General features: G+C 47.0%; 1 protein-coding gene across 4 annotated transcripts in view; it reads left to right on the plus strand.

Annotated features, from left to right (window-relative positions):
• CEP290 (centrosomal protein 290) overlaps positions 1-21,326 on the plus strand; it is a 1,516,454-nt gene that overhangs the window by 1,303,683 nt on the left and 191,445 nt on the right. The gene's annotated exons all lie outside the window — the stretch shown is intronic.

The following is a 21,326-nucleotide window of genomic DNA, read 5'->3' on the forward strand; positions in this document are numbered from 1 at the left end:
CCCTGCTTAAGCCTGGCCGTGACCCTACCAGCCTGGGGTCCTACCGCCCCCTTGCCCTCCTTAACGCGGACTATAACATTCTGGACAAGGTATTGGTGGAGCGACTGGCCCCAACGGTATCGGCGTTGGTGCACGGAGACCAAAACGGTTTTGTGCCAAAGCGCAGCACCTCTCTTAATCTGCGGCGGTTTTTTCGGGTGGCTACTGATGGGGCGCAACACTGGCCTAGGGCGGGCTGTTTGGTCTTAGACCTCGAAAAGGTCTTCGACTGTCTTGAGTGGGGGTACCTGGTGGCGATGCTGTCACATTATGGGCTGGGCCTTGGGTTCCTACAGATGGCGGCACTCCTCTATAAGAACCCTGTGGTGAGGGTGAGAACTGGGCCATACATCTCTGACGCCATCCCGATCGGCCGCGGTACCAAGCAGGGGTGTCCTCTCTCACCCCTCCTTTTCGCGCTCGCAATAGAGCCTTTGGCTGCCACGCTTCGTAGAGTACTGACGGACGGCATCCCCCTGGGCGATGCGACCCACTGGGTATCACTATAAGCGGACGACCTTCTGGTCTTTGTCAGAGATGTGACGCGCATCCCGGTGGAGTTGGAGCACGCCCTGTCCGACTTCGCCGCGCTTTCAGGTCTCCGGGTGAATGCCGCTAAGTCGTGTCTCTATGTGTTCCGAGCCGAGAACCGGGACCCGCAATATCGTCTTGGGGGCGTGCCGGTCAAGTGGCAGTCGGACACCTTCCGTTATTTGGGTATCCAAATATATCGGCAACCGGCGGATCTTGTGGAGGGCAATCTGGGCAAGGCGGTAACAGCGATCAGGGCTCAGATGCGGTTCTGGGGCACCCTCCCCCTCACGGTTACGGGGCGAATCGCCTTAATCAAAATGGTGATTCTACCCAGGCTTCTATACTATTTCGCTAATTTGCCCGTTTACATTCCAGCATCCTTCTTTGCAGCCCTAGAGCGATCACTTCGGGACTTTGTATGGGGTAATGCACGCCACAGAGTTGCGTTACCCAAGCTATACCTCCCCTCTGGCCAGGGGGGACTTACGATGCCGTGCTTTGCACATTATTATATAGCGGCACAGCTACAGTGGGTGGCTCGGTGGTTGGCGGACAGAGAGCGAGACGACACGGCGACCACAGCGCCCCCCATCTCCTTGGCTGATATCACCGAGTCGTTCCATCCGGCCACAAAGGTGTTAAAGCCGGTACCCCTTCTCGTCAAGGTGGCCTACAAATGTTATCGTCGTGCTCTCTATCTAACTCTGAAATGTACCCCATATGCCCCAGCCATACCGATAGAGGGTTCTCCTAGTGGACGGAGGGTGCTGTGTTCTGCTGAGCTCGCAGACTTCCAATACGGCGGACATCCACACATTGGGGGACCTTTACCGGGACGGTGCTCTCCTTTCATTTGCCTCGTTGGTGGAGGAGACAGGGTTACCGCCTGGCCACTTTCTTCGTCACCGCTCATTGATAGCGGCGCTGACGAGCCGGTGGGGTGATCTCAGAGAGGAGCCAGAGCAGCACCTCACGATGCAATACCTCCATGTCATGGGGCGTGGGAGGCACATGATCCGGTGGTTCACAGCCTCTCTGCGTACACACGCAGCGATTAGTCTGGCCCCGCTGCGCCGTAAGTGGGAAACGGCTTGTCCCGGCCCATGGCCGACAAGGAGTGGGACAGAGCGCTGCAGGGCCCGACGAAGATCCCCAGGAACATGCGATTTTGCCAAATACAATACTTTATTTTACATAGGGCGTATCTCACACCCGACTCCGTCAATCGGTATTTTCATCGTGCGGATGCGGGCTGTCCTCGCTGCGGGTAGCTGGATGCTGGGCTAGTACACATGTTGTGGAGCTGCCCCGCGCTGGATTCATACTGGCGGACGGTTCATGGAGCGCTCAGTGCATGTACGGACCGTCGACTCCCGTTTGAATGGCAGGTCTACTTGTTACACCTTTTTCACAGAACCCCCTCCACGAAGGTCACCTCCAGGTTTCTGTACCTGGGACTGGTGGTGGCGAAGCGACTGCTCACCAAGCGTTGGAAGGTGGTGGAACCGCCCCATGCGCAAGCATGGCGTGGTTCGCTGCTGGTGTGGGCAAGGGCGGAGGGCACGGCCCTTTTGCGGGAGGAAACACTAGGCCTCAGGCGGACACCAATAGCGAGTCAATGGGAGGCACTCTTACAAGCCATGATGCGACTCGACGGGGACACCATGGGGTTCTGCGGGGAGTGAGATGGGGGCGCCCTTTGTGTGGGGCGGGGCGACAGTCAGTCTGGGGGTGAGGCATGAAGTGTTGTACTAAGGGTCTGGTTGCTCAGGTGGGGCACAAGGGAAAGGAGATGATGTCGATCAGACAGCCTGTATAAAGGGCGCGGGGATGGTGGGAGGGGTCGGAGCAGGGGACAGAATATGGGGTTGCTAAAGCGAAGGCCGGAATCTGCTGTTGTTGTTTTACCTGGGCATTTGTTGTTCTGCCCCATTTCCTCATGGTTAGTTAACTGTTTATGGGAGCACGAAGGGGGTGAGCGGGCGAAATACTAGCGGCTTGCCTTGGTGAGGCTTCTCAGCGACACGATAACGAAGGGGACGTTGTGTTAGTAATTTCAGTTGAGAGGCCCGTAATGTTCTTCTTTTTTAGAGATTAGGTGACGAGCCTGCTCCCATTAATTAATGTACACATAACTAGAGATGTACTATTGAGTCTATTTCAAATGTAAGTTATCCGGATCTTAAAATGTACTGTGTATTTTGTTTAAAACTAAGAAATGCCAATAAACAGATTTAATAATAATGAGTGGGAAACCTCTTACAATAATGACACTGGATGCGGCCAAGGCTTTTGATAAAGTTAGTTGGGTCTTCTTGTATAAAACAATAGAACATCTTAACCTTGGTGAAAACTTTCTAGCAACAATTAAAGCAGTGTATGAAAATCCAGTTGCAAAGGTGTTGGTAAACGTGAATCTAACTAAATTAATAAAAATTGTAAGAGGGACTAGACAGGGTTGCCCTCTCTCCCCTCTCCTTTTCAATATCTATATCGAGCCTTTGACCTGCAAATTGAGAGCAAATCAAAACATCCACCCCTTCTCTTGTAAAGGATGGTCAAAAAAAATTGGTCTATATGCTGATGATCTAATGATTTTCACAGGTGATCTTTCCAATTCTCTTTCGGCTATCTGGAAAACATTAGATCTCTTCACAGGCGTTTCGGGGTACTCCGTAAACCAACAAAAGACAGAGTTAATGCAATGGAACACACAACACTGTAGTAGTCTGGTAAGGAAAGAGATAAAATATTAGGGGATACAAATTGTCCACAATTTGGAAAAATTAGCACAGACAAACTTTGATAAGCTAGTCGCATCAGTAAGCAAACAGCTGCAGGCTTGGGGTGCGCTGCCACTGTCCTTTCTTGGCAGATCTAACCTTTTAAAGATGTCGGTGCTTCCTAAATTTTCCTTTCTTTTTAACTCTATCCCATTGGAATTGAATAAAATATGGTTAAAAAAAGGAGGATTTACTAGGTTTATTTGGGGAAACAAATGTCCCAGAATTGCCTTTAAAAAATGTAGAAGAAAGAAAGAGCAAGGCGGTATAGCTACTCCTGACCTATATCAATACTATCGAGCTTTTAACTTGAAGAACTTCCGTCAGCTCCTAAACGATAGTTCCTCCCTAGCCCCCTACCTAAAAGCTCTAGTAAAGGACTTCCAAGTTCAATCAGAATTCTTTCTTTGTAAATTTGGTCATCCCAAATTTTTCAAAAAGGTCGAACTAAAGATTCTTCAGAACGCAGTCAAGATTTGGTACTATATTAGACTCACTCTACAAATACCATACTACAGTGATTCCGCCCCTATCTGGGACTCCCCGTGCCTTTTGGACTCCCTAGCAACTCCGCTCCGAGAGAATGGGATTAAGTACTGAGGTCAACTTTTGGAAGATTTCAACTTAATTTCATGGCCGAGATTGTCTGAGGTAACCAACAACACTCTCTAAATTTAAATATTACCAACCAGCCAGTTGGATAAAGACATTAGAAAAAAAGGGTGATCCAAATTCTGAGCCTGAATCAAGAATAAAATCACGACCCAAGGCACCGAAAGAAATTGCAGAATGGTATTGGCTGTTCATACAAGAAGAAGAAGGGCCCCAGAAGGTATCGATGGAAAGCTGGAAGAGGGAACTGCCGGAAAAGGATCATGAACTATTATGGCAAGTATCAATGGCTTGTTTATGGCGCTATGTGGGATCTGCCTCATTAAGAAAAAAACCATCTCTTTAATGTCCACAAGGCATACTGGACTTACTGGACGGCCCGAAGGTTATCAAAGATGGGAAGCCAGACAGTAAGAAAATGCCCGAAATGTGGTGAAGTTAACGCGAATGAAGTACATATGTTCTGGCAGTGTCCCTCGATCCAGTCCTTCTGGGAGAAAGTGGGTAAGATTTTATCTGAGGTTCTAGTGCAAGAATTAGAGGTGAGCCTAGATATTGTCATCTTTGGGGTTTTAACAGGAACGGCAGATAATGGGAGCTTCAATAACATTCAAAAATCTATTATTTTTGTCTTAATACTGCTGGCAAGAAGGGAATTGTGTATTAAATGGATACTTCCATATCCCCTGACAGAGGTAGAATGGATTCTCTCAGTACAAAGGGTGGCTAATCTTGATCGAGCAATTAGGTTAAGCCAGAAGACAAAATTCTGGGAACTATGGGATAAATGGTTAGGAACCAATAGAAATTAGATAGACTGCAGCCATGACAGCTGTCAAGTTTGAATTCAGAATTATGTATTGGATCTTGCATTTTTTCTTCTCTGTCTATGTTGTTATTCATTTCTTCCCCCTTTTCCACAATTTCATCTGGTCTTATGATTAAAATTATGCTCTACAGGCTCTTGCAGACCCGTGTCTGCATTACAATCTTTGCCTGTGTCAGTGAAGTTAGTCCCTTTTGACCGGGCAGGGGGAGTGTCTTCTTTAAGCCACCCGGGATGCTTAAAACATCCCCTCCGTACGGAGTGACCGGGTGCCCCCTGCTCTAGTAGAATCTTGTGAAAGACTGCTTCTTACGCAAAAGATCTTTATTTTTGCCATTCATACACGTTCAAGTATAAAATAATATTCATGGACTTCCAAACAGGAAATAATATATGCGGTCTAGTGCTGGTTTTAAAGGAGGTGGAGGGAATTAGGGCAGTACCCCTTCAAAAGACACTCTAGATGTCGCCACTTTATGGCCCAGTTGAAGGCTGTGGCCGAAACACTTAGGCCTTTGTTGTTGTGCACAATGGCTGAAAAAAGAACTATACTTTGGAAAAATTCATACCCGACTGCCGTTTTACTGTTCTCTTTGGGAATCCAGAGTGTTGATGACGATGTTAGTCTGCTAGAAACAAATAATGTTATCTATCTCTCTATCTATCTATCTATCTATCTATCTATCTATCTATCTATCTATCCTCTTGGAATGCAGGATGGGGCTCTCAGGCAGTGCCCTAAAATGGTTTGCCTCCTTTCTCAACAACAGAACGCAGGGAGTCAAATCCAGTCAAACTCTATCCAACTCCAGTCCCTGCATGCTGGGTGTCCCCCAAGGGTCCTCACTCTCCCCCATGCTCTTCAACCTTTTAATTGAACCACTAACTGTAATCCTCAAAGCATCCAATATCACATGTGTGCGGATGACACCCAACTGTACATGAAAATATCTTCACCCGATGTTATCAAGTCACTCAGCGGAACCCTGCACAAAACCTTGAATTGGCTAACCTCCAACCACCTCAAACTAAACGCCCTTAAAACAGAATTCCTCCTCATTTCACCCACTAGGCAATCCCCCAAGGTTGTGAAATATTGAAGAAACCTCACCGCTCTCAACTGCACACCACACATCATTGATTCCACAAAATCACTGGGAGTTGTGCTAGATAAGAACCTAAACATGCAAGATCACATCAGAGCATCTTCCAAAGGAGCAAACTTCCAACTGAGCATCCTCAGAAAACTTAAACCCTACCTTCCACAAGATGAGTTCAAATCGGCGGTGCAAGCACTAGTCATCTCAAGTCTTGAATACGGCAGTGCTACTCTATGCGGTCTTCCGAAACTCAGTTTAGCCCCCCTCAGAGCATCTCTGAATGCTGTGACTAGACTCGTCACTGGTTCCAAGAAAACCAACCACATCTCGCCGGACCTGAAATCGCTCTGGCTTCCATTTGAGGCAAGGAACCAGTTCAAAATTGCATGTATGACCCATAGCGCACTACACTTCAATACCCCACTCTACCTGACAAATAAGCTCGAACTATCGGGTGGCTCCCAGCCCTCAAGGAGCACCAGCACACTGCTCCTTAAGCCGAAGTAATTTAAAAAACTGAAAACCTACAATCGTACATTCTCTTGCATTGCCCCGAGAATCTGAAACTCCCTACCTGTGGAAACAAGACTGATTCCCTCAACATTTGCCTTCAAAAGGAAAGTGAAAGCTCTACTGATAAACACTGCATTGAACTAGAAGCTGTTCTCCTTTTGTCGCCTATCTTGTTTAGCGGATTTAGCTACTACCTGGCTTCTGTTACGGCCTTGTGTCGCCCTCCAATATGTCATTTTTGTTTCTGATGTATACTGCTTTACTTTTTTCCCGCAGCTATCTTCCTATGTCTTCCACAACCTGTATGTAAAGCACTCTGATACCCGCTTGGGTCATGTTTGCGCTATACAAAACTTCAAATAAATAAATATATATATGTTTGTATATATCAGATAACTGCAAGCCGTCTCAACACATCCAGGTCAGTGGATAGAGATGACACGAATCCCAAAAATCAGGCACAAGTAAATTTATTTAATTACAGAGCCAGCGAATCTGGCGCGTTTTGGGCTGTTGCCCTTGTTCACAGATAGCCAGATCTCGGCCCGCCATTCTTTAAAATATGCTTAGACAACACCATGTGATGTAATAGACATAAACAAAATACTCTTCTAAGGCTGTACGTATTGCGAGTCAATAAGTCTGTTTCGTTGGATGGTCTGAAATCTCATAATATAACATTTGCCCAATGATGAAAAATAGCAAACGTATTTTACTTTCAGAAAGCGGTAATAATTAATATACATAAATGTACATAAACCTGACCACAACACACAATATTGCGATAAAAGGGAAGTGAATCAATGGCAAGTCACATTGTTTGAGCACATTATACTATCAATATAAATATTGAAATTGATCAGCAATACATAGATATGTACCATTGAAAGTCAATACCATTTTATGCACACGAATAAAAAGTGTGCACCACTGTGTATGTTACTATGTAGTCATAATGTAAGTATATAAATAACATTAAAAACTATCACAAAGATCTTGTTGGTGTCTGTATAACTGTGAAAATTGTGCAACAATTTATCAACAAAAAAAATGACGTTCAATGCATAAATACTGGGTTTGATGTGCAAATCAAGCAAATAGTTTGTAAACATATAAGGCATGTGCAAATTGACGCAAGATTTGTAAAACCATTTATAGTACTGTGCAAAATTCACCTACAATGTATTTAAAATTACTAATCACATCGTTAATAGAAATCCCTATGTTTAGGTTTTAATTTGATATATTTAGTAAACCCTGTATGTAAATACAATTTAAGCTTAATAAAAAACACTATCTGTCCGACCACCCGGATTGTGCTGATGTGACTATATAAAAAAGAGCTTGACGCATAGTTCTGTCTACAGCTTCATAAGTGTGCATACCTAATGTGTAAATAAAACACTAAAATCCCATAGTGAAAGATAATTAATTAGAACATTTGTTTATTGCTATTTTTTTTTTGTGTATATATATATTCAAAATGTTGATAAAATGACGACGCTGCAGGGAGGCAGCATAAAAAAAAATTCTAATTAGTACTCAGTTCTCATAGGGCAACCATTGCATGTAGACATTATATAGGTAGTGTTTATAAGAAATGGTAAAGATCCTCTGTCGTATTTAGTCCATTAGGGAATTTGATGTCTAGTTCCAAAATTATTTTAGACTCTAACCTTCTCAGCATCTTATCTCTATCCCCACCTCTACGTGGTTTGGGAACTGCCGCTATTACAAAGTAACTAAGACACTGTAAATCATTGTTGTGTGTTAACCTAAAGTGTCTTGCGACCGGAAATGAGCTATCGTTATTCACGATTGATCGAAGATGCTGGAGGATTCTGACATGCACCTATAGCTTAGTACTACCTACATATCTTAAGCCACAGGTGCATGTCAGAACATGGACGGCATATTCAGTTCTACAGTTGTAATTCCCTGCAATGTTGAATTTTTGTGGGCTAAAAGGAGTGGCATATTGAGTGGTGTTTGTTCCAAACTTGCAAGCCCTGCAGCTGTATATATATATCTGAAAGAAACACGTTAGTTAGATTCCTCACCTTAGAATATCCCCAGGCGTCAGACTGGATCCGGAAGATTTTTCGTCAGCAATACCCCTTGCGCGTCGCAAGGCGTCGTCTGCGGCTCCGCGTCCGTCGTCGTGCGCCGGGATGACGTCGTCGGAGTACTTAGACGCCGCCCTCGCGCGCTGACGTCAGTTCTTCTTTTTTCCGCGCCAGTAAGCGCAGATCCGGGAGAGCTACCCCTTTAGTCAATTTTTGACTAACTTTTTGATCCTTTTTGATCGTGTCTCGACACCGGTGCCGGTAGGATGCCTGGGTTTAAAGCCTGTACGGACTGTAACCGATTGATGTCGGTTACGGACCATCACCGCCGGTGCCTTTACTGCTTGGGCCTCGATCACGACGCGGAGTCGTGTTCGGACTGCAAGGCCCTGACCTCGAAGGCTAGACGGGAGCGGTCCCGTAAGCTTCTTGAGATTCGCCACTCTGCTCCGCGCGCCTCTCGATCCCGGTCCAGGAGGAGGTCCAAGGATCGGTCGCGGAGCCGCAGCCGACGTCACCATCGGTCGTCGGGATCCAAGTCTTCGGGTAACTCGAAGCATTCCAAGAAGTCCAAGAGGCGACATCGCTCTTCGGACTCCCCTCGCCGGTCGCGCGACTCGGCCGAGGGTCAGGGTGGTTCCACCCCCGCGGCTCCAGCGGAGCCGCAGGCGCCGCGCCCGTCCCCATACCCTCCGGTCCCTGGGACTAACGCGACGCCGGCGGAAGTCAGTGCCTTCCTCTCGGCCATGAGGAACCTGGCTCCGCCGTCGGCGCCCGCTGGTGCGCCTTCGGGCCCCGCGGACCCGACTGGGCTGCCTTGCCTGCCGGTGGCTCCGGCCCCGGCGCCGTTGACGGCTCCGGTCTCGACGCCGCAAGCGCCCGAGGGACCCGTTCTCGAGTCCCCGTCGACGCCGGTCAACCTCGTCACGCCTCCTCCGCCGGCGTCGACACCGGTACCACCCCCGACGTCGACTCCGCTCGACGTCGTACCCCAGTTCAGTCCCACTCCGGGCCCGGCGCCGGTCCGGCGTCGATGGATGCCGAGATCGGCGCCGCTAGAGACACATTATGTCTACCGCCCGGCTCCGTTACTTTCTCCTCTATACCAGGAGTCGGATGATGGGGACAACTGGGAGGGATCCGAGGATCCTATGGCCGCTCAGGCTCAACTGTCCCAGGACTGGGCAGATGAACTGGGGGAGGCCAGTGGCCTGGATACCTCTCCAGACACTGGATTTGTCTCTCCTCCGACTGTGGCTTCGGAGGAGGGCGCTGCTTTCTCTGTGGTGCTGCGCAAGGCGGCCGCAGCCCTTGGGCTCGAGCTGCCTGCCGTGGCTGTGAGGACTAACGTCCTTACTGAGGTGCTTCAGTCTGCAGCAAGCTCCACTGAGCCTCTGCTGCAATTCAATGAGGCCCTCATTGACGTTCTGCAGGGCACCTGGTCCAAGCCCTCCATAGTTCTCCCTGTGGACAGGAACGTCGCCAGGCGCCACCGCCCTGCTCCGGGCGAACCCAGTTTTCTGTCCCAACACCCTACCCCTGAGAGCCTGGTTATCCAGGCCTCCACCTCCCAATCCTCTTTCCCGACCGCCCCGCCGGACCGGGATTCCAAGAGACTAGAACAGTTTGGCAAGAAGCTGTTCTCTTCCCTTAGTTTGGGACTGCGGTCTTTGAACACCGCTTGTCTCTTGGACCGTTATTCCCACTCTCTGTGGGATGCGGTGGAGGACACGACTTACCCAGGCTCTGGCCGATGGGAGGGATGCCACGCGACATGCTATACGTTGTGGGCTTGACACCACGGACTCGCTGGGTAGGGCCATTTCTACCACAGTGGCGCTTAGACGTCACACCTGGCTGCGGTCCACGTCATTTTCAGGCGATGTCCAGAGCACTCTCATGGACATGCCGTTTGATGGCACTCGCCTATTTGGCGAGAAAGCGGACAGTGCGAACCGCTTTAAGGACTCCCGGGCTACGGCCAATTCCTTGGGCCTCTCGGCCCCGCGGTCGCAATCTTCCGCCATTCGCCCCTTTCGTGGCCAAGGAAGGGGTGCCTCCTCACGTGCGCCTAGCCACCAGCCGCAGAACCAACCTGCGCGCGGACGTGGTTTCCGCCGAGGCAGTTCTGGAGGATGACTAGGTCAGCCCACATCCACCCCGGCAGCATCCGCCTCAAAGCCTTCCTAGTCCGAGCTTTCAGGCCCATTCCACGCCAGTGGGCGGCAGAGTTCGCCATCACCTGCTCCACTGGCGGTCCATCACATCGGACAGGTGGGTGCTGCAAATCGTCCGAAGGGGCTACTCCCTCCCCTTCGAGACGACCCCTCCAGCCATGCCACCGCAGCACCACCGTATCTCGGGGGATCATTTGAATCTTCTCCACGAGGAAGTTTCGGCCCTCTTGGCCAAGGGGGCCATCGAGCGCGTTACGAGTCCAGAAGTAGGTCGTGGTTGTTATTCCCACTACTTTCTGGTTCCCAAGAAGGGCAAAGGGGGCCTACGCCCTATCTTGGACCTCCGGAACGTCAATGCCTTCCTCCTGAAGGAAATGTTCAAGATGTTGACTTTGGCTCAGGTTCTAGCTGCCCTAGACCCCGGAGACTGGATGGTAGCGTTGGACTTGCAGGACGCATATTTCCACATCCCCGTCCTGCCGGCCCACCGGCGTTACCTGCGGTTCACGGTGGGCCAAGAGCACTTTCAGTTTACCGTGCTCCCCTTCGGCCTCACCAGTGCCCCTCGGGTGTTCACGAAAGTGATGGCGGTGGTCGCAGCTCATCTGCGCAGATCAGGGGTTCCAGTCTTCCCCTATCTCGACGACTGGTTGTTGAAGGCGGGCTCGCCCCAGGCAGTCGTCTCCCACCTCCAGACTACGGCGGATCTCCTGCATTTGCTGGGGTTTTCCATCAACGTGCCAAAGTCACACCTGAGTCCCTCTCAGAAGCTCCTTTTCATCGGAGCGGTTCTCGATTCGGCGCAGTTCTGGGTCTATCAGCGGGTCCGGGATATACAGGCCCTGATTCCCATCTTTCGGCCTCTATCCTGAGTTTCGGTCAGGCTAGTGTTGCGGCTTCTGGGGCTGATGGCCTCCTGCATCCTACTAGTGCATCACGCCAGGCGGCGCATGCGGGCTCTGCAGTGGGACCTGAAGTTTCAGTGGGCCCAGCATCACGGCAACCTGTCCGACCATGTCTTGATCTCGGAGGGCACTGCACAGCAGTTGCAGTGGTGGCTCACGGACCGCGATTGGGTCATGGGCAGAAGCCTCTCCCTTCCCCAACCAGAGCATGTCGTAGTGACGGATGCATCCCTCCTGGGATGGGGTGGCCATATGGGAGAGGCGGAGATCAGAGGCCTCTGGTCTCCGGCGGAGTCTCGTCTCCACATCAACCTGTTGGAGTTGAGAGCGATCCGACTTGCACTGAAAGCCTTCCTTCCCTCTGTCAGGGGAAGTGTCGTGCAGGTGTTCACGGACAACACCACCGCCATATGGTATTGCAACAAACAGGGCGGGGTGGGGTCGTGGACCCTTTGTCAGGAGGCCCTGCGCCTCTGGACGTGGCTGGAACACCAGGGCGTCACCCTAGTGGTTCAACATCTGGCGGGCTCTCTGATCGCCAGAGCAGACGAACTCAGCCGCCGGTGCATGATGGATCACGAATGGCGTCTGAACTCCGAAGTGGCGCAAGGTCTCTTTCAGCAGTGGGGAGAGCCTTGGTTAGATCTATTCGCCACCGAAGAGAACGCGCAATGTCAGCAGTTCTGCGCGTTGGAATTTCCAAGGCGGCACTCGCTCAGCGACGCTTTTCGTCACGAGTGGAGTTGCGGTCTGTTGTACGCCTTTCCGCCTATACCACTTCTGCCCAGAGTGCTGAAGAAGATCAGGCACGACCGGGCCCAAGTCATCTTGGTGGCTCCAGATTGGGCACAAAGGTACTGGTATCCCAAGCTACTCAGTATGTTGACCGATCCTCCGATACGTCTGCCCCTTCGGGAGGATCTTCTGTCGCAGCAGCAGGGGACGGTCCTCCACCCGAACCTGTCCAGCCTCCACCTCCATGCGTGGAGATTGAGCGGCGACAGTTGATGCCATTTGACTTGCCTCCTGAAGTCTGTGATATCATTCTGGCAGCCAGGCGTCCTTCCACAAAGTTGGTATACGCCTGCCGGTGGAACAAATTTGTGGCATGGTGCACAGCAAAGGCTGTGGATCCCCTTTCCGCCCCTCTTTCTGAGGTTCTCCTCTTTATTCTTTCTTTGGCCCGGCAGGGCTCTGCCCTGGGCACCCTGAAAGGTTATCTTGCTGCCATCTCTGCCTTCTTGCGGCTTCCTGATCAGCCTTCTCTTTTCAAGTCCCCTGTGGTTACACGCTTTCTAAAAGGCATTACTCACACGTTCCCTCCTGTCCCTTTTGTAATGCCTCAGTGGGACTTGAATCTTGTTCTCACATTTCTAATGTGTGCTCCCTTTGAGCCTCTTCATAATTGTCCTCTTCGTCTGCTGACGCTTAAGACTGCTTTTCTGGTAGCCATCACCTCGGCTAGACGGGTGAGTGAGCTCCAGGCTTTATCTTCAAAGCCTCCTTTTCTATCTGTTCATCCGGACAAGGTTGTCCTTCGGCCTCGTCCCTCCTTTCTTCCGAAAGTGGTGACTCCATTTCATCTTGGGCAGTCTGTCACCTTGCCCACCTTCTTTCCGCCTCCGCATCCTTCCAAAGAGGAAGAGAGGCTCCACCGTCTGGACCCAAAACGTGCGCTCTCCTTTTATTTGGACCGCACAAAGCAGTTCCGGGTGGACGACCAACTTTTCGTTGGATACGTGGGTGCAAAGAAGGGAAAAGCTGTGCACAAACGGACCATCTCCCGGTGGGTCGTTTTGTGTATAAAAATCTGTTATTCCTTGGCAAAAAAGGAACCGCCTGTGGGGCTGCGCGCCCATTCTACTCGGGCCACAGCGGCTACTACTGCTTTGGGACGGGGTGTCCCTTTGCAGGACATCTGTCAGGCGGCAACGTGGGCTTCGCTACACACGTTTGCCAGGCATTATTGCCTTGACAGCCAAGTCCGGAGGGATGGCTTCTTTGGCTGTTCTGTCCTCCAGGACTTTCTGGTGTGATCTTGGTTCGCAGACCCACCACCGGGGATGGTAGTGCTTGGGTATCTATTCTAAGGTGAGGAATCTAACTAACGTGTTTCTTTCAGATGAACAAGTTACTTACCTTCGGTAACGATGTATCTGTAAGAAACATTAGTTAGTTAGATTCCTCATCGACCCACCCATCCTCCCCGTTCTGCGAACTGACATCTAGGGTTAAGGTTATCCTTTTCAGGCCCCTAGATTTTATTTTTGGCACCAGTGTCGGTCTTTGCATGGCTCTGCGTTCCTGGCGCGGAAGGCTATGTACAAGAACTGACGTCAGCGCGCGAGGGCGGCGTCTAAGTACTCCGACGACGTCATCCCGGCGCACGACGCCGACGACGGACGCGGAGCCGCAGACGACGCCTAGCGACGCGCAAGGGGTATTGCTGACGAAAAATCTTCCGGATCCAGTCTGACGCCTGGGGATATTCTAAGCTGAGGAATCTAACTAACTAATGTTTCTTACAGATACATCGTTACCGAAGGTAAGTAATTTGTTCATATGTGTATATATATATTCACTGAAAAAACCATAGGTTTCAGGGGCGTTATAGTTAGGAAATTGGCATTTAAAAAACCTTAGAAATTCACTGAAAAAAAACAATGGTTTCAGGGGTGTTATAGTTAGCGGGACATTTCCCTCGTACAAAACCCTAGAAATTCCCCTGTTATAGTTAGTTCAGCTAACTATAACTCGCGCCCCCGCAATGCACTGCTGATGACATCACATATTACATGACTCATGACATGGTCAGTGACATCACTGATGACATCACTGATGACATCACTGATGACATCATCCATTGAGTATGTGTTTCTGAACAGTTTTATTATGTTTATTATATATAGGGAAAGGCCTGTTGAAAAATAAGTGGGTGTATATGTGTGTGAATGGATGATTTTCTAGGTGCGTAACTGACTCTATAAGTGAGTCATTAAATGTATCTTACTGCAGACTAGTGACTAAACTGTGTAAATGTCTGTATGTGTCTGTATGTTGGTGTATAAGTGGCTTCATGGTTTTGTGAATAGCTATATGAGTGTCTATATGGGTTATTGATTGGTTGTCTGAGTATCTGTATGGGTGCCTGAGTGTTTGTGTGGGTAGGGTGTGTGTGACTCTGTGACTAGATGTGTGAGTGGATGATTCAGTGGGTGCATGTTTTTAAGAGTGCATCTGTGATGGACTGTATGGTTGGGTGAGTGTATGTATGGGTGTGTTAGTGATTGAATGTATATCTCAGTTGTACATGTGTCAGTAACTACATATATGAAATGCACTGTATATGTGTGTAAGAGTATATAACTATCTATATGTGAGAGAGTGTGATTTTGGGAGTGGCTGTATGCGCCATAGTGCAAGGATATCTGTGTCATTTGCTGGTTGTTTTTCTGCAGGAAGACACAGAAGTTGTTAGTATTTTTATGAGTAAGTGAACTTGAGTGTTTTTAACTGTATAGGTGAGTAAATGTTACTGTGATTAATTATTTGCATGACTGACTAGATGTGTCAGTACTTCAATGGATGATTGGCGGTGTGTGAGTGTCTATATAGGTGTATAAATGCACAGAGTGACTGTAAGTATGAGTGACTGTACAGGTGAGTGAGTGGAGATGTATGTAGACTTAAAAGCCAATGAGTGGGTGAGTAGTTATTGGTATTGGAGTATCTATGGTTGTCAAAATGGCCGTCTGAAATTTTGAGTCGGTGTATCAAAGGTTATATTAGGGTGTGAGAAGATGCACTAATTTTTCACATGTCACTGTAAGTGCAGCCAATACCTCAGTGCAATACAATACAGTATTTTAGTATTTAGAATCATGTCTTTTTGCACGGGAACGGCTACTCTCCATTTCATTATCAGCACTTTAACGGAAGTGAAGTTGAGATAAATCTAACACACTATTCAGAAGTTGGTGCAAACTGCAGATATCACCAGTATTCCAGCGATAAGTGCGCCAAAATTTAACACCATGGTGGACTCCATCAAATAACAGTAATAAGAACAAGAAAGAGTCACACAGCAGTTAAGAGAACAACCAAAAACATTATTTTTTTTTTCAAACTTTATTTTTTATAAAAATAAATATATAAACGATAAACTATTTTTAAACTTTATTTTTTTATTAACATAAATATAAACAATCAACTAAAAAACAAAATGTAACAACAGTAATACAAAACAACAAGGCGGAACACTCCTGTGGGAACCACGGATGTCGACGACAGACCTGGAAAATCAGAAAGATTGTTTAAAAAAAAAACAACATGGTATTCTCAACAAAATACCACAAGAAACAAATCACAGATATATAAAATGTATACAGCTAACAAAATTTTATAAGTTTAACTTACAAAAACTGTAAATGTTGCGGCTTTAAAATATTTACCGAATCTGAGGAATTTTTTTTGCAGAAGGCACCACGCCCACAACGTTTTTCTTCGGTGGTGAAGAAATGTTAAAGTTTTTACAAGGGGCAAACAAAGACCAATGCCAGCTTCGTCACTCGCAAGATTTGCCAAAAAGTTCTGTTACGAGGAGATCCTAACAAAAAATACTCGTGCGGCACAGCAAGTATGATGAAACACCTAAGGACCCTTCATCCAAACAATCTTGCACGAGAAGAGTGCAAACAGATGAGAAACACTCCTGTTCTGTATCTGTAAAAAAGAATCACAAATAAATGTATATTAATAACTTTCAAATGTATATTATTCCATTACTGTACAAACACATTTTATATAAAAACTGACTAAGAAACTATAGCCCTGAACCACAAGTGTGACAATCGTTAAAACACTACATGCATAGTGCATACTACTTTGAAGCAGTTCATGCCCTAAAGCCTACCTCACTAAAAGACTATATGCTAACTGACTAAATGATTACAGTACTATAAGGAGACACACTGAGTGAGTGATAGGGTGTTTGCTAGAAGAGTATGAATACTAACTAGGGAATTGAAGGTGTGAAACACAACTGTGTAGGTGATTAGACGACTGCATCCATACTGCATAGGCATTTAAAGCAGTCCATGTGCTAAGGCCTGGCTCACTGCATGACTACTTGGGTACTGACAGAATGATTAGAGTACAGCAAGGAGAGTGCCTAGGTGAATTTATAAGTGCTAGGCTTTTCGCACAGGGAATGGATTAGTGCTTGGTACTGAATGGGTCACTAGAGGTGTGCAAAGGCAGTCACAAGTGCTGGACTGTATGGATACTGACTAGGAAATTGAAAGTGTGAAAGACAAGTGTCTAGGTGGTTAGAAGACTGCATGCATAGTGCATAGGGGTTTGAAGCAGTCCATGTGCTAAGGCCTGGCTCAGTGTATGAATACTTAGGCACTGAATGATTAGAGTACTGCAAAGATAGTATCTTGGTGAATTTATAAGTGTTTGGGTTTTAGCACAGTGAATGGATTAGTACATGGTGCTGAATGGGTCACTAGAGGACTGCATAGGGAGTGACAGGGTATTTCCTGGTAGTGTATGGATACTGACTAGGGAATTGAAGGTGACAAAGACAATTGTATAGGTGGTTAGAGGACTGCATGCATAGTGGACAAGGGTTTGAAGCAGTCCATATACTAAGGCCTGGGTCACTGGATGAGTACTTGGGTACTGACTGAATGATTAGAGTACTGCAAGGAGAGTGCCTGGGTGAATTTATTAGGGTTTGGCGCAGTGAATGGATTAGTACATGATGCTTAATAAGGTCACTAGAGGAGTGCAAGGGGAGTGACAGGGTGTTTGCTGGAAGTGTATGGATACTGACTGGGGAATTGAAGGTGTGAAGGACAAGTGTGTAGGTGCTTAGAGGACTGCATGCATAGTGGATAGGGGTTTGAAGAAGTCCATGTGCTAAGACCTGGCTCAGTGCATGAATACTTAGGCAGTGACTGAGTCATTAGAGTGCTGGAAAGAGAGTGTCTTGGTGAATTTATAAGTGTTTGGGTTTTGGCACAGTGAATGGATTAGTACATGCTGTTGAATGGGTCTCTAGAGGACTGCAAAGGAAGTGACAGGATGTTTCCTGGAAGTGTATGGATACTGACTAGGGAATTGAAGGTGTAAAAGACAAGTGTATAGTATGTTAGAACACTACATGCATACTGCATAGACATTTGAAGCAGTCTATTTGGTACTTAGAAACTGACTAAATAATCAGACTACTTCTAGGACAGTGCTTAGGTAAAACTTTTAAATTTTCAGTTCTGCCACAGTGAAGAGAATAGTACATGGTACTGCACCTTAGTGTCAAACCCTGACTTATTGTATCAATGCATAAGCAAAGACTAGCTTCTAATGCTACTAAAACTTGACAACATGAGAAGTTTTAAATTAGTTATCTGTCAGCAAATACACGATCTTACCAAATGCTTCTCTCTCAGTGGTTCTCAAATGCACACAGACTCACAGTGTAATTCTAGACAACAGCCACTATACCTAGGTGTTTACCAAAACTCATTCACTACTGTGGAAGTGGTAAGCGAACTGCACACAATCTTCATATTTCAGGACTGCACTTTTATGTCAAAGCCTGACTCATATAATCGAAGCATAAGCAAAGACTGGCTTCTAATGCTACTAAAACTTCACAACATGACCGGTTTTAAAACCGGTATATGTCAGCAAATACACAATGTTACCAAATGCTTTTCTCACAATCCTTACCCAAATGCACACAGACTCACAGTGTGATTTTAGACAAGCAAGACTATCCTAGGAGTTTACCAAAACTCATTCACTACTCTGGAAGAGTTAATGGTACTGCACACAATCTACATATTTAAGTACACCACATCAGTGTCAAAGCATGACTCATTTAATCAACGCATAAGCAAAGACTGGATTCTAATCCTACTAAAACTTCACAACATGACAGGTTTTAAAATGGTTATCTGTCATCAAATACATGATGTTACCAAATGCTTCTCTCACAGTAATCCCAAATACACGCTAACTCACAGTGTGATTCTAGACAAGCACCACTATCCCTATGAGTTTACCAAAACTCATTCACTACAGTGCAAGTGGTAAGGGAACTGCACACAATCTACATATTTCACAACTGCAATTTACTGTCAATCCCTGACTCATATAATGAAAGCATAAGCCATAACTGTCTTCTAATGCTACTAAAACTTCACAACGTGACAAGTTAAAACAGTTATCTGTCAGCAAATACACAATGTTACCAAATGCTTCTCTCACAGTGGTTCCCAAATGCACACAGACTCACTGTGTGATTCTAGACAAACAACACTATCCCTTGCACTATACCAAAACACATTTCTTCATCTAGAAGTAGTACTACATTTTAGTATAGCAACATACAACATAACTCATTTCACAAATTCATAAACAATGACTAGTTTCTAATTCTACCAAAATATGAAAATTGCACAGTTATCTGTTTACAAACACATGAAAAACACAAATGCTTATCACAGAATGGTTTCTACATGCACACACATTGTAGAGAAAAAAAGTACTCCCTACACTTTAGCAGGAAAAATACATTAGTCTGATTAAAATCAAAATAGTCTACATACATCCCCTCACGATTAAATAACTCATCTTTCAAGTTATTTTGTAGATTAAGAAGTATATCAATCAATCACCATATTTTCTTTTACAGAATCTCTGCACTGTGCACCTCTCAGCAAAAGCAAAGAATGAAAAAGTTTCCCTTTCATTTTCCACACATATACATGTAAACATCAAATCACAATCCTTCGCACATAAACTCAAAAGCAAACACACATTTCTATTGGTTAAACATTTCAACCCTTTCCAACTGAAATACATTTCAACCCTTTCCCCAATCTGCCTTCTGCCTGTTACCATAGAAACAGGTCATGGAACACTGCACTGAGCTCACAGGTCACAAGTTCAGCACACAATGTTCCTACACAAGACAGGAAGTGTGCTTGACTTTTCAACATATCAGCTTATCATTTATAATGTTCCTTACAATCTGTTTTTGTTAACCAATAACAATCATACCTTTAAAAAACAGAAATATACACCCTACCTTTCAGTTTAGAAAGTCGAGAGAATCCGTGCATCCAACGCGATAGGATGCGCGCACCATGCGCGCATTTCCCCGTGTGTTTTTTTTTTAAAAGGGGGCCCCAGGGGGTCCTTCTGGGACCCCCTAAGCACCTCTAGAGTGTTAGAGTATTTCCACTCTGCCTCCTTTATATGTTTTACACACTTATTCCCCTTCCATCTTCAGCCTCGATTCTACCGAGGCAGAAAATGGCCACCAACAGTTCCTGGTTTCGAATGTAGAGGGACACTCGACAGCCAATTAGCATTCAGTGCGCGATCGGGAAGGTGCACGCTCGGTTCGGGGAGGGTGCGCTTACGGTGTGGGTAGGGTCCGCGGATCCTCCCCGGCCATAGATATCACTAACTTTTTTACCCTAATTTTCTCAGGAACTACTGAACAGATTCACACCATATATGCAACAGGCACGAGTCCGAACTGAGGACTACCTCTTTGCCAAATTTGATGTCATTCTGTTCAGCGGTTCGGGCTGTAGCTGCGACAACAGATCCTATGGGAAATTGCATGGGGAAAATGCGTTTTGGGATCCCCCTTTTTTCTCGGCCCCCGCTTGACTGATCACCGCAAAACTTTCAGGGTAGGAGCGGAGCTGGCCAAAAGTTTGGAAAATTTCACGAGGATTCATCAACCGGCCCTAACATTATTTCAAATAGAATGTTGCGGATTTCCTATGGAAAATAGGTCCTAACTTTAACTATCTACTGGCGACCGCCAGTAGATAATATATATGTTTTCACTAAAAAAAACATAGGTTTTTCAGACGATATAGTTAGAAATTAGCATTTAAAAAACCTTTGAAATTCACTGAAAAAAAAATAGGTTTCAGAGGCGTTATAGTTAGTTGGACATTTCACTCATACAAAACCAGAGAAATTCCACCGTTATAGTTAGTTCAGCTAACTATAACTTGCGCCCCCGTAATGCACTGCGGAGAGAGAGCTGCGGTATATTTCCAGTCTTGGCTTCAGAGATACAACTGCAAGCCCGAGAACTCGCACACGAAGAGCTGCGTGCCGACCGGTGGTTCGCAGAGGGAGAGTTGCAGGCCAAGAAGGTTTTTGGGGGCTATGCTTCAGAGAGCTGTGGTCTAACTCGCACAGAGAGAGCAACGGACCGACGGGCCTGTTAGCAGACACACAGCTACTAGCTAATGGGCTGGCTCACAGAGGTAGAGCTGCGAGCCGACAGACTAGCTTCTAAAGGCATAGCTGCTAGCTGGTGATGTGGAGACAGGGAGCATGAAAGGGGTATCTCGCACAGACAGAGTGCCGGTGTGTTTTCAGAGATGCCTTGCAGAGGTAGAACTACAGACTCTGTCTTGTAGACGGAGAGATGCAAGCTGACGTGGACTGAATCACAAAGTGGCTGCCAACAGTTCCTACTTTCAACAGTTCGCACCCAGGCTTGTAGAGGGAGAGCTGCGGCCCGTGGGCTCGACTCGCAGAGGGAGCTACGGGCCGTCCGCTCGCAAAGGCACAGCAGCGTACTGGCTCGCAGAGGTAGAGAGCTGTGAGCTGACGCAGCAGTGTACTGGCTCGCAGAGGTAGAGAGCTGCGAGCCGACAGACTGGCTTCTAAAGGCATAGCTGCGAGCTGGATATGTGGGGAGAGGTAGCTCGCACAGACAGAGCT

This window comes from Triturus cristatus, chromosome 4_1 (assembly GCF_964204655.1).
Source record: "Triturus cristatus chromosome 4_1, aTriCri1.1, whole genome shotgun sequence".
NCBI classification, from domain to species: Eukaryota; Metazoa; Chordata; class Amphibia; order Caudata; family Salamandridae; genus Triturus; species Triturus cristatus.